At 39.7% G+C, this 14,151-nt stretch overlaps 1 protein-coding gene across 11 annotated transcripts in view; it reads left to right on the top strand.

Annotated features, from left to right (window-relative positions):
- The first annotated feature begins 255 nt into the window (after positions 1–255).
- LOC117426774 (membrane-associated phosphatidylinositol transfer protein 2-like) overlaps positions 256–14,151 on the top strand; it is an 80,235-nt gene continuing 66,339 nt past the window's right edge. For all 11 annotated transcript variants that reach the window (XM_059033066.1, XM_059033061.1, XM_059033063.1 and 8 more), the window contains exons 1-2: positions 256–983; positions 9,390–9,506. The gene's annotated coding sequence lies outside the window, so the exon portion shown is untranslated. The remainder of the gene's footprint in view (positions 984–9,389; positions 9,507–14,151) is intronic.

Below are 14,151 nucleotides of genomic sequence, written 5' to 3'. Positions count from 1 at the left end.
CCCTAATGGAGGCACATTTACGGTATTGGTTTTCATTGGATTTTAGCTTAAGTTTGAGTTGTTAATGTAAATGAGGCTTGCCCGACTACATTCTTCCATTGCTTAATCAGACTGATTTCACTTGTTATTTTATAGTCTAAATTATATAAGTGGCTATATATGTTATTGTCACATGGTAAGTGCTAGTTCCTACATGCAAAAAAAAAACTTTAAAATATGCTCTCCTGCCGGACGTACACTTCAGCTCCAGCAGGGGGCGCCGACTCCTCGGCCAGTGTCAGTCGCTGCAATGTGAAGCGCGAATGCACATCATCAGAAGTCTACAGTTATGCATAATGTGGGCAAGGCATTTGAGACTACGCAAAGCTGCCAAACCAGTAATTTCATTTAGGAAAAGCAAGAGCCCTCCCATCTCCTCCTTCTACCACTCTGAAAAAATTAATAAATTAATAAATAGCGCGTCTGACAGCTTTATTCGCTACAAAGCGTACGGGGAAGCAAGCATTTTGCGTATGCAGACAACACAAGAGGAATATATTCATATATCAGTCAAGGCAAGGACGTTTCTAACTTGATTTTACTCGCCTACTCGTTGCACAATGGGACACATCCTGGTCTCACACAGTGCAATACTGCTGGTGAAGGCCAAACCAAACTGGAGACTGCATTTGCAATAATATTTTAATCGTGCAAGCTCCCCGACACGGCTGCGTGAGGCGATTACTACTAGAAACTGCTTAGAAAACAAACGTGGAATATTTTGAAAGGATCAGTCCAATAAAAACCGGTCTCCGGTAAAGCGGCGGAAGGGAAACCGGGACGCGAAGTTTTATTTATTTATTTATTTATTCCTTTTAAAAAACAGAAAGCATATTTTTTTTGTTCACACTAGCGTTATTGCTTAATCTTCTCATATTTCCGGGGATTCTTCCAACACACTCTAGCGAAGAGGACGAGAAACGCCGACCCTGTTATGGTTTTTGGTGAGTAGAAATGCTTATATTGCTTTAATTTTTATTGCACCCCACACATAAGCAACTAGAGGTTAGAACGTGCGGTGTTGTTGCTAGGATACTTGCATCCGGACAGCAGGTTTATTCGGGGTCAAAATTTAAAGGTTGAAAATGTGCTTAAAAACGAGGGTTTGTAATTGGCTTACACGCCGAATGCTGCTTTAAATTCTTAGTATTGCACATCTCAGTTATTTATTCAAACAGTCTGACTCGCAATAGAGCAATGCATACTTCTCGCAGGATTGCATTCTTCCGGATTAGATTGCAGTAATGCTGTTTAAAACCATCTTTTAATAAAGCATGTTGTATTTCTGCATTACAGGATCGATTGAGTGTGCTACTGCTGGCGGTCACATAATACTAACAGCCCTGCGCAACGCTGGCATTAGACCACAATATTTTTATTGTAGCCTTTCCAAAGTAGTGTGGTTTTGAAATAATTAGGTTGGAAACAATAATTGGAAAGACCACTAGCAGAGAATCCCGAGTACTAATTGCTCCCGTGACATCAGAATGCTGTATGTGTGTGTGTATGTATGTGTGTGTGTATGTATGTGTGTGTGTGTGTGTGTGTGTGTATGTGTGTGTATATATATATATATATATATATATATATATATATATATATATATATATATATATATATATATATAATGTCATCAACATCTAGTGTCAGACGAAGTCTATGCATTTTTTCAATAACGTTTAATTTTACTGTTGCGGAAAGTGTTCTGTAAATACATTTGCCTTTTCAACATCAGACACGTCCTTTATTTAAAGACAAGCGACTTCTCTCTCTTGTCACTATTTCATATTTGAGTCGAACCTTAGTACCTTTTTAATATTCCACCCTGTTTCATTGTGACTGGTTGTGCGCTAGCTCAATGCGGTCAGTGTAGGACTGTCTTCTGTGCAAAACCAGAATTTCATCATGTACTCTTGTACGTAACCTTTCTGAGAATTATAGTAAGTTTTTCACTTCATGTGTGGTAGATTTTTTTTGTATATCTTGTATCCGTAAATATAGATAGATTCTATATTTAATTTGAATACTGTTGATTCATGAAAATGATACATGCAGACTAGGTAATCTGTCTTATTATTATTATTATTATTATTATTATTATTATTATTATTATTATTGTTGTTATTATATTAACCTTTATGTTTATGTATGGGTTTCAGTGGCACGGGGTTGCAGAATGCCAGTGCACACCACTTTTCCCTCTAACACAGTAATCTGGTCAAATCCCAGATGTTGGAACATAAAAAGGGTTCCTTTTCGCTCTGCTTTGACTTTGAACACGCACCCAGCTGACGTTTCTGGTGTGGCAATAGACCACGCCACAGAGGCTGTTTCTATGTTGTTACATAAACTGTGTCAAAGTCAAACTGTTGCCAAAACATGGCGTTGTGAAAGTGTCTATTTGAATCCTGTGAGCTTTAGTTAAGCAGTGTAAGGGGTCTGGTGGTCCCTGTGGATAGAGTTCCACACAAGCATTGAGGCGCGTTAGGGGTCTCTGCCGGGGAGTGGAGGGAGAGGTCAGGACTGGGAGAGTGCATTCATTGGTGCAGCATTGTGGGAATGCCCAGCACTGTGTCTGGGACTGGTCTGGCACTGTACTTCCTTATGAAGAGCACTAGAAATCACAAACTCCAGCAAGAGAACAAGAAAAAGCACAAGTCAGCATATCCTCGGCCCCTCCAGTGACTGAAGCTGAATTCTGTCTAACTCGTCGTACCACGTTATTCCTTAGACAGGCAAGCATTAGGGAAAATTCATCTTTGCATAACGGATAGGTTTGTGTCGCCTCAGGGGAGCCACTCTATATGAATGTGCTGCTGAAGTGGTAACATAAATACATGAATGTGCTGTAGCTTATTGTGCATCCTTTGCTTTCTTCCCTTTCATCAGTTACTCCACCAGTCCCTGTATTTAAACCTGGTAATAACACTGACATCAGTTTTTCAATGTGTAATGCCCTAATTGACTGAGAAGATCAGTGATGTTTTTGTGATATGCAGCACAGTAATCCTACTATAGTAACACATTATTTCACGTTTTGTGTGTGTGTGTGTTACTGTGCAACATCCTGCAGGTTCTGTTGATGAGCTGTTTTCTGAACTAACCCCTGTGACTCTCCGCTCTGTCACTTGGTGTATGGTAATAATTCTCAAGCAGCAGCAAAGCCCTGTGCTGCACACACCTGGAGGGAGCTTCCTGTAGAGAAAGGTTTCTTTACCCATTACATTACTGCTCTCCCTTCAAGCCCGCCACGCTGTACCGGGCACACAGCGCATGCTGTAGACAAGTGGCTCCGTGCCATTGTTTAATGAGGTGGATGCTGTATTTTCAGAATGAATGAGTGCACACTTAGAGAAGGAGCCCTCTGGCTGTGTCCAGCATAGAAACTGCTGTGACATTAATCCACATTGTGAGTCCGTACAGTGATTTCATTAAACACTGTAATAATGAGGGAGTGTGAGGCAGGCTTGCTGCTGGATTTTAAGGTGCACCTTGTTCCTGCTAGTCTCCTACCCTGATGCAGGTGGGTCCATTGTTTTCTGTACATTTTGTAGGGGGCAAGGATCCATTTGCAAACTAGTTCATTGATCTTCACTCTTCAGGTCCCGCATGTTCAGTTGAAAGAAGCTATGGTAGACTATGGTGGTATCTCCCACCGTACTAGGTTAATGAAGTCCTCGGTTTGCATGCCTTGCTTTCAGGTAGTCTTATTTATTTGCAATTCAAAGTTATTTCCCATCAAAGAAGTGTCTTCAAAAGCATGCCACTGGCTGCAAAGCATTTCAGACATAAGGGGAAACAACTGGCTGGTGGAGATAATTTCACTTCTTTAAACCAATCCAAAACCAGACATACAAAAAAAAGTGCTATACCATGTGTTGCTTAAAAAAAAAAAAAACTATCAATGTAGCATGCATCCATTATCCAGAATATTATACTGTAGGTAGAACACACCTGTTCTATAAAGGAGTATTCTACTGTAGAAATATTATAAAACATTTTTATGAAAACCATTCATAAGATGGCATACGCATACAGGCTTTTGGCAGTAATAAGCAGATTTAGGGTCTATTTCTGGGGTCTCCAGAAATAAGACACACATTTTATGGTGGAATTGATCACATATTTTATCTATTGATTAGTCTACGTCCTCCTAGTTCTTATTGCATATCTGTTTTTATTGATATTTATTTAAAAAGATTCATATTATTTAAAAATAACTGATTTAACATCTGCTCTGTTAAAACTGCCGAGTACTCGCTTTGACTGAAGGATCAGTTCAATGTAAACCATGGACTGTTTACTACTTCATAGAATCTGAGTAATGTATTGAGAAGTCTGTAATCCATTAGACATAAATACATCATTTTTAGAAGTGGAAAAAACCCATAGGTCTCATTACCCGATAAACCTAATTTTCTTTAATTAATCATTGTATCCCAGAAAGAATGAGTCACGCGTTGAGTGTCACATTAGCAGCAGTTTATCATCGCTGTGCAAACAGTTCTGTGATTTATTTGATCATTTATATTCTTGTTTATTTCTCTGGGAAAACCATGGCTGTGCCAGCATCTCGCTATTTTACTAATCAGGAAAACGGCTATATTAATTCTGAAAACAAATTCAGACATGCATGTTTATTATTGATCTGCAGTCTAAAGATAGCATCCCCTGGCTGTAGTGACCTTTTCAGATCACCTGTGTATACAGACCGCCGTTACATCCTCAAACGAGAGTCTCATTCCCATCCCTGAACATATTGCATCCGTGCAGTCCTGCCGTTTTAATGATGGATTAAAACCATAGACACCCCCAATGCTTAACACCCTTAATAGCAATGAAGGTTAATGCTACTGCTCGGATGCCACCCATTCATGAATACTGTTGGTAAACCGGGCCGTATGAGATGGGTTTGAAATGAATGTGTTGCATTAAGAATAGCAGTAAGTAGTGCAGCTGGATCCCCAGCGTCCGTTCATTGTAATTAATTATGAAATGTCCCATTGCCCTTTTAAACCGTCGTGGATAAGCAAATTCAATCACAGGGACTTCTTACAGCAGGTAGTCACAAAGTAGGGTGTCTAAAACCAATCCTAGGAATAGACCACACATGTCTGTTGTCTCTTTTCCTACCTTCCCATGTAGCTATTTGTATTTTTAACATGGTTCTGCTTTCACTGTTTGTAACAGGGCTAGAACCTCTTTTAAGCTGCTTAGTGTTATTAAACGGAAGTGAGAAAAAAGCGTTGTCTACAGATTCTTCGAGGTCTCAGAAGAGATGCACACATTATAGTCCGTTCGCTGCTTGGTTGCTATCGAGTACTTCTGAATTTCATACAGTAACATCTGGCTTTCTTATTTGTTTCCCTAACTTGTCATAGCCGGAGGCCACAAGTAACAGAATTTTATCTTTGTTTTATTTCTGGTGTTGAAAGCATTGAGAGACTTTGAGTCGAAACATTTGTCATGGAGTTTATTTTACTATTTCTGAATATAATGTTTTATAGTTTATGGGTAGAATGGTCCTACAGTAACCATTTAAAAAAAAATGCTTACAACGATGTAGTGTACATGACAAGACCCAATCAATCGCTGTGTACTCAAGTCTTGTGGAATTTGATCCTTCAAAGGAATATCCACCCATACATACGTTTTAAATCCTCCTCTTCATGCTGCTTCTTCAAGATGCTCTCTTTGCCCAGAGCGCCCTCTCTCTTGTGTGGCAGTGTTGCTCATTGGTATGGCACTGTTTTGAGAGAGAGCTCTCTGCAGGGATGTGTGTCATTCACAGTTGTCCCGCTCCACGTTGCGTGTTCCAGTTTGGAGCACACCCTCCTACATTGCAATGGAGGCTGAACACTTCTTTTTAAAGTCATATAGCCAAAAGCTTCCAAAAGGAATGTTTTCCTGATTCAAATAAAATAAAAACTCATAAGAAATGATTTCCAGTCCTTAATGTTGCTCTAACACACGTAAGGTGGACTGGGCCATTTCTGCAAATAGGTTTACATGAAATATATTATCCAGGAAAAAATAAGTATGTAACTACAGTGCAGGTGTAATTAACGTGTGTGACGCACACAAGTGGTCAAGCTGGCAGGGCAGGAGTCTCGCAGGGTCGTGCATTTTTATTCGGTAAGGACAGCAAACAGTCAAAAGAAATGAACAAACTGCAAACCAAAATGGCTTCCTAGCTCTTGTGCTTTCAGTACCACGTTGGCTGCCAGCCTCCCTGCCCTCAGTCTCCCTCTCTCTCACATACTAGACTGAGGACAGCGTTTTTCATAGCAACTGATTGACCACATTATAACACAGTAACTAGGCCCAGGCAGGAAATTCCGAGCCCAACACCAGAACAACCCCACAATGTACATTAACACAAGCAGGGTTCTAACTCCATCACAATGCCCCTTCAAAGAGAGTTCTGCTTGGCGGTGGAAATGCAGTGTTTATGGATTCTGTGACACGATGCTGCTTCTTGCAGGGATGTGAAATCATGCCAGCGCCCGGCCCCGAATCTGGATGAGTCATTACTGCGTTTACAGTGCTTGTCCACAGTTCCAATTACTTGTGACATTTAGCGCTTAGATGTTTAACATTTGTCTAAAAATTATTCTGTATGGTGAAAATTCAGCTAATCATCCTCTAGATAAAATTCACTGGAGAAATGAAAGGAGCTGCAGGCCTCGAGTGGTCGGCTGGTTACAGCAGCACTGTACACTTACTGGCTGCAGGCAAATGCTAAATCAACAGGAAAGATCTCTGTTGTATTGGGTCCCCTGGTTTCTGCTGATAGGTCTGTATTCCTTATAAAAGTTCCACAGTGTTTGTGTAGTTTTACCTTGCTTTTCCCATGGTTATATTATGCATTTGCCGTAGTTTGCGCTGGTTTGTCATGTTTCTGAATATGTTTTACCATACCTTGTTATTCTTCACAATGCTTGCCTATGCTTTACCATGCTTTCATTGTGCTTTATTGCACTTTGCTGTGCTTTTACTTTGGAACACTTTTATAAGGGGAGCTACATTCTCAAAGCTCATAGTTATGGCAAACTGAACAGCCCCTGCATTGTGTCAGTGAGCACAGTGCTCGGAGTCTCTGCTTGTGTATAATGAATAGCGTAGCTGTACAACCCTGTCCTGACCCTCCGTCCATCACCCCCAAAATCAACATGTGTCAAATTAAACACCTTGCAAATTGAACTGGAGCTTTCCCATCTGCCATTGGTGGCTCTACACCCATATCTACTGTAAGGCACCCTAAAAAGGCACTGAGTTCCATTGCAGCATTACCAAACAAATACACTGCAGCCGCAGTTACAGTGTGCATTGGGACATTTAGAACAGGACGGTACCGTATTCATATTCTTAAACCAAAGCTGTTTCCTGTAGCATGACAAACTTCATTCTGTTTTTTGTTGTGTTGTTTTTGCTGAAACCCAAAGTAAACGTTGAGGAGGCAGAGTGGCTGCAGCTGTGTGTGTGTGCGTGTGTGTGTGCGTGTGCGTGTGCGTCAAGCCGGGCGGATGCATGTGTTCTCTGAATGCTCTGTGGTGTTGTGTGATGACAGCACTGCGCACCTGGCTTGGCGGCACACGGACGACTCCACTTTATTAGTGCAGTGAATTTGGTTAATTGAGTGTTGTGATTGATGGCTTATGGAGTACATATCCTTTGAATAAAGTCCTCACTAGAACGGGTAAATGGCTCTCAATTGTAACAGATGCAATAGGTCTGTCACTGGTGCTGGAAGAGTTTAATATTAATTTGTAATGAGACAGAAAGCATGGTCCTTTTCCTGACCGAATAGCCAAGTCTATGGTCAAGTCTTTAAAACAGGTTGCTAGTTTAGAAATCAGAGATGGAGTCTCAAGGCCACATTTTAAGGTCGTGGTCTCGGTCTCGTTACGTTTGGTCTTGACTGCATCTGTTAGAAATGTACTATTTTTACAACTTGTGACAATTTGTTGCATAATAGTTTTTGGAAACCTGCTAAGACAGTTGTTGAAAAGTGTACTATGACACCATGCTGTGAGCCCCGTGCAGATGTACTGTAATTGCAGAACGTTATTTTTCTTTGACCCAATTTAATTCATTTCATCCGACTTCTCGCGTGTTGTTTGTTCCGTCTCCATACACATAGAACCATCACAGAAACACACTTACAAAAACAGTATACAAAGCTGCAACTTGCACCCACAATCTAATCTAGAACCACACGCTAACTATTATTAATACAGCCCTTGTTTACTTGGTAAAGCGCCTGTTCATGGTGAACTAATATGACAAGCAGGTTTTATTAGGAGTAAGGGTGCAGTGTGTCATGAATTGATTTGTAGTTCATGTGAATTTACCAGTGTATGAAATGTACTTTACTGTCTCGGTGAATCTCTTTGAAAATGCACACGCAGCATTCATACGCCACACTACGTGCGCACGGGGAAACTCTTGAGTTAAGTTTCCTGTTTTGTTCATTTGTAATTTATTCTTCGGTTTCCTGCACAGAAGGTTATAGGTCACACTCATAAACATGCATCATGCTGTTAACTGTTTCTGACACCTCTTTCTTCACCACAGAAATCCTGTTAATATCTTACTAGCTAGAGACAAGAGTGGGCGGTAGGGAAACCTATGCAAGGTCAGAGAGGTTTATAGCGTCACTGCGCATGAATTTGCTGGATGAGAAGGTTGCTGTTTCAGTCATCGTAAAGAGACTGCATGCACGTAACCAGCTGCTAAATATGCATTTTAAATGTGCTTTCAAAAGCACTGTATGCATACAGTGTAATACGTTACTTAATGTACAGCTATTGAAACTTGGAAATGGTTACTGCGGTATAATAAGGCATGGTAAAATAATATATATATATATATATATATATATATATATATATATATATATATATATATATATATATGCTAAAGCACAAGAATGCATATTGTAATCGTGCAAAAAGCATAGTAAATAACAACATTTTTTTAAATTGTTGATTGGGTTAGGTTCTGTTGTGTTTTTTTTTTTTTAATACCATTTTTTTAAACCTGGAATTATCTGAAATCTAGACTGTTTGCAGTCCTTGAAAGCTATTGTAAAGTTAGCGAATTAAGGGTTTGAGATTATGGATGACGTCTCTTAAAGGCTTAAGTTTTTTACTGCCTATTGTAAATGCAATCAAACCATCATGTAGAATAGTTTACTGTAATCTTGCCGTAGAATCCAAAGTGTCTTGTGATCCCAAAATTAATCTAATATGATTGCTCGTTGAGGGCTTTCTGAGTGAAGACTGCTGTTGGATTTCAGACAGAGGCTGTGTGCTTAACTGACAGAGCTGTCTTTTGTTCATTCCCAGCTGTGCGTTTCTACACCTGTGAAGGGTGTGACTTCATCACTTAGAGATGCCATGCTGACTTCCTGCTGTCCGCTCTCCAGCCCAGCGCAGCTTCATCTCGTCTGCACACCAGGCCAGGTACGTGCCTCAGACTTACTGACTGTCTGCTCCTGACTGACTGACAGCGCGGTACCTGTCCCCTGTAACAATCAAGCACAGCAGCTGCAGGAACGCTGCAGTCAAACTGCACATGTAGCCTTGTCTGTGCTCGTGTGCATCTGCTTTTTATTGTATCTGGCAGGACATCGGAATGTACAGTCTCACTGTGTGTAATTTTATAAGTGTATACAGTAAGTGAAAGCACAGAGGGGTACGTTATAGTAAAGCATGGGAAACTATGGTAAATGCAAAGTACCGTATAAGCATCTGATGCTGATAAACTGCTGTGCAAGCATACCGTGGTGTGCTTTTTAAGGCCTGTTTGGCTTAATCCTTTATACAGGGGCACAAGAAAAGTATCCTATTTGAGAGAGCGTTATAAACAGAATGTGTCATACACCTTTTTCTCGGTGCTATTTGCATGTAAAAGATCATTATGTTAGTATTTTAGTTCAACACAATGGGGTCGACTCAATTGATCTAACCAGATGTGTTTCTAAATTCCGTCGTCATCTAATCATATAAATATGAACCTTCCTGATATTATTTTTACAGGCAGAAATAAACATTTATTATGAATTAAAACAGGGATATTTAGCTCTTTATTTTAACCCACCCGTATCAATGTTCCGCAACTATGGGACAGAAATGGTCATAAACTGACATAAAGTGCAAAGACTGCACTGTTTTCTTGCATTAGTGACTTTCGGGTCTTTAGCGACCGACGTGGTCTGCCAAGCACAGCACAATTAAAGCCGTGCCCACCTTTTGGCTGCCACGGTTAAGTGTAACATTTAACAGAGTAAAGGCTTCCCCAAGCACAGAAGGATAGTAGCTACGTTTTTACAGTTGTGTGAATCAGCTAAGGTTAAAGACCTGAGCACTTTGAATCTATTCAAGGTCCAAGGTGCGGTACCATTGAGTATGATAAAAAAAAAAAAAAAAAAGACGGGGGTTTTATCAAACCGGCATACTGCGAGGCTTGAGGCATGTGGGAAAGATATACCTTTTCTAATTCTACAGAGCCGGCGCATTCCTTATTCTGTTTATACCGCTCTCACAGCACATTCATTAGAACGGTTGGTTTCATGGAATAATGCTCGCCGCTGTCTGTGGCTGATAGATCGACACGTATGTAACAAGATACATGAGAAGACATTTAAACATTAACAGCTCAAGTCAGCGAATTGAGCGTGTGAGGTTACGGATGACCATTACCGCCTACTGTAAATGCAGTCCTATCATCCTGTAAAACATGAAAGTGTACTGTTTAAACATTCACAACTGCCTGCTTCTGTAATCCAAAGTCTAAAATGAAGATAATGTTATTGCACGTTGAGTGTGTTTTTTGTGAAGACTGCAGTTTGCTGAGAAAAGTAAATCGAGAAAATAAAAGTAATCTGGAAGCCAAGAGTTCAGACAGGAACTCCAGTCCTTACGCTGTGTATGTCTAATACAGTACAGTTTGACGATAGGAAACTGTGAGCTTATACTGGTGTAACCACAGTTTCAACTGAATTGTATTTCCTGTTCAATGAACTTTGTGTGTGTGTTGATTATTTTCCCTGAAACTTCATACAGCATTTTGTCTACAAAGCATATACTTAATTATTCTTTACAGATTACTAATTAATAGAAATATTGGGCTGCATTTTCAAAGCATTTACTCCAGTCCTAGAAAGATTCATATTTAAGTTACCTAATGAGAGGAGAGACTTTGTATTATTTTCCCTACTTGTTTGGTTTTAGTTTTATAAGCAGGTGTTTTTTCTCCATCCCAATAAATAGGTGTTATTTAAAGAGTGGAGGAAATGCTTTGGAAATGCATTCTAGAAGTTAATACGTTGTGCGTTGGGTGTCTATAATTGTATAAGAAATGTCATCTCGTGCAATTTGAGTAAGAGGTCCATGAGTTAGTTGAGGTGAATTGTTCTTGCATATACAGGAATAACCTGAAAAAGCAAATGCTTTTAGCAGACTTTAAAACATCAGACAAGAAATTATTCTATTGTTCTTTGGGAAGTTGCTGAGTCTGGCTTACGCAACCATTACACTGCTGTTTGTAAGAACATCGCATTTAAAAGGGAAGTTTCTGTATTTCAATTTAATCTAACCTGAACTCTGCTCCCTCTGCAGACAGAAAAGGATTGTATCATTTACATGTGAATATGACAACCTAAACACCTGTGAGTGTATCTTTCATAAAATATATATGTGATGCATCATTAGGTTGCACTGAAGTTTCAATAACCTGTGCTTAATCGGTTGGGGGGGGAGGCAAATATTGTTGGAAATGGTAACTCTGTGGTTAGCTTTAAAACATAATGAGCAAGTGGCTTCATATAAACATTTCTTAGCTTTTGTTAAGGTGCTAGGGTTCTGGAGCTGCTCTTCAGTTCTGTTGCCTGCCGTATGTAGTGTTGGCGAGATCATCCAAACAGTCTTTATAGTAAGTGCCAGCACCATCTACTGCACAGCAGTGCAGTGCCAGCCAGATGAAATGATGCTTGTATCCAGTGTGTCTTCTTTCTGTAAAGGGACCTGGGCTGATCTAGGTTCGATATGCATGAAGTGGTTAGCGGGTATTGCTGTTTTGTTCTCGACAGGCTGCGATACAAAACGTGATTTTAATCTATCCACACATTCTTTATTAAACACGAGCTAAAGCTTTGTGAAGAGGGCTCTGTGTGTGGTCTTGGGTCTCTGGGCTTCTCTTGATGTAGAAACTACTGTCAAATTAGTTTACAGAGAATTAGCCAAGTGAGGGTTTTAAAGCGATTCTGTTTTTTTCTGACTAATTTGAATCCAAATCCTTTTGCAGTGTTTTGAAAGTGTTGTTGCTTGTGTGGGAGACTGGAGACTGCATGGCTGTTATTAAGACTGGCCTTTAGGGTGGTAGATGTATCTCACAGTGCTGCTCTTTGGTGTGTATTTCTTATGCACTGCAAACATTTTGTTTATCCTTTAAAAATAACAAAAAAAACATCACTGTGGCACTGGAGCAAAAGTTTACTAAATGTGGCTCCTCATGTGTAAAGCCTGGCTCTGTCTGCTCCCCCTGACGCACTGTATCGCTTGCAAAAGCAATGCATACTTCAGACAATGTGGCAAGACACTGGCTATGTTTTGTAGCCTCATAACTTACAGTTGTATAGTCTTCTCATATCTGTTTTACACGGTTGTATAATCTCGAGTATTGAATTACATTATCATTTACACACCCTTGATGCAGAGGAAGGATGCACACTATACAGATCATATGTTGAGTAAAAAGAGCATTTGTTACATCATCTGTGCGGTCAAGAGCTAAAAAAAACCCAAAAAAAGCCACTTCCACAAAAAGCAATGCCAAATACTTGAACTAGGATATTTTGTTAAAGAAAATACCCTACATGGAAAGCAGAGGAGAAAAGGTTGTTCTGTTTGAAATATCACAGAGACGTGTTCTAAGTAGTAGCATGTTCTTTTATAAATACATTGTGATTATCTCAAGACAAAGTGAACTTAGTGCTCGGAAGTTATGCTTTGTGTGACATTTTCTGCTGTCAGATTAATGAACCAAAATCTATTTTTGTACTAAGAAAGTTCTGGCGTTTTTAATATATATATGTATTTTATGATTGCTCGTTTTGGAAGCTACAGTACATTTGCTTTCATTCGAATCCGAAGGCCGAAGGACCAGATGAATTGTACTGCTCCAGACTAGTGCACTTTTCTATGGAAAATAATCCCGCTGTTTTAATTTAGGTTTGAAGTTCGTTCTTCCTACAGCATGGATTCAGAAGTCTTATCTTTAGCCCCCGCTCCTGTTTAGACAGGCCACATGTTTTCCATATTATGTCACCTGTAGATTTACACACTCAATCACGTCGAATGACCGGATAGATTTATATATAAAAAGATAACTAAAATTATCTTTAAGAAAAATGTAGGTCAAGTCATAATTGAAAAGTGACAGTACCAGCTGCAAGCTACAGTCCTGCATATTGTACTGTATTAGAACAACACAAACATTTATACTTTTCATTTTGGAAATACCTTCACATTAAAGACACCCACCAGTACACTGTCAACGAGTGCAGGACCATCAGAGGGCCACATAATGAATCAATTCATTCACGAATTAGTCATACAAGAGCCAATGAATACACAAAGTGTGAGCTACATGTGGAAGGTTTTTTTATATAATAATAATAATAATAATGAACAACGGCATGTATTACAATTCTCATTGGTAAAGTGAAATGTGAGAAATGATTCCTGTCTCCTGGAGGCTGGGCCTGCTTTTACTGAGCTTCTGCTTCAGCAGCTGTGACTCACAGGGATAATGCTAAACAAAAACGACAGCAGCAGCTCTTGTCACCTTCACTGCATTTCTTGTTTTTCCACTGGCTGAAGAAACTGTGTCTACAAAAAGCTAAAAATAACCAGCTTTTGTCAGGTTTTTGTTTTTCTATCTGCTGCTGCAGTCTCTTTTGACATTTTAATCTAATCCATCTACATTTTAACCAGAAAGGTCTACATACAGGTTGTGTACAGCGGGTGAAACACACTCACATGTACTGTGCTCTCCTTTGCACTACTGCATTTATTTAGCATTTTTTTCCCATTTTCTTTTAACGAT

Source organism: Acipenser ruthenus, chromosome 11, assembly GCF_902713425.1.
Source record: "Acipenser ruthenus chromosome 11, fAciRut3.2 maternal haplotype, whole genome shotgun sequence".
NCBI classification, from domain to species: Eukaryota; Metazoa; Chordata; class Actinopteri; order Acipenseriformes; family Acipenseridae; genus Acipenser; species Acipenser ruthenus.
This window is presented reverse-complemented; position numbering and strand designations above follow the sequence as displayed.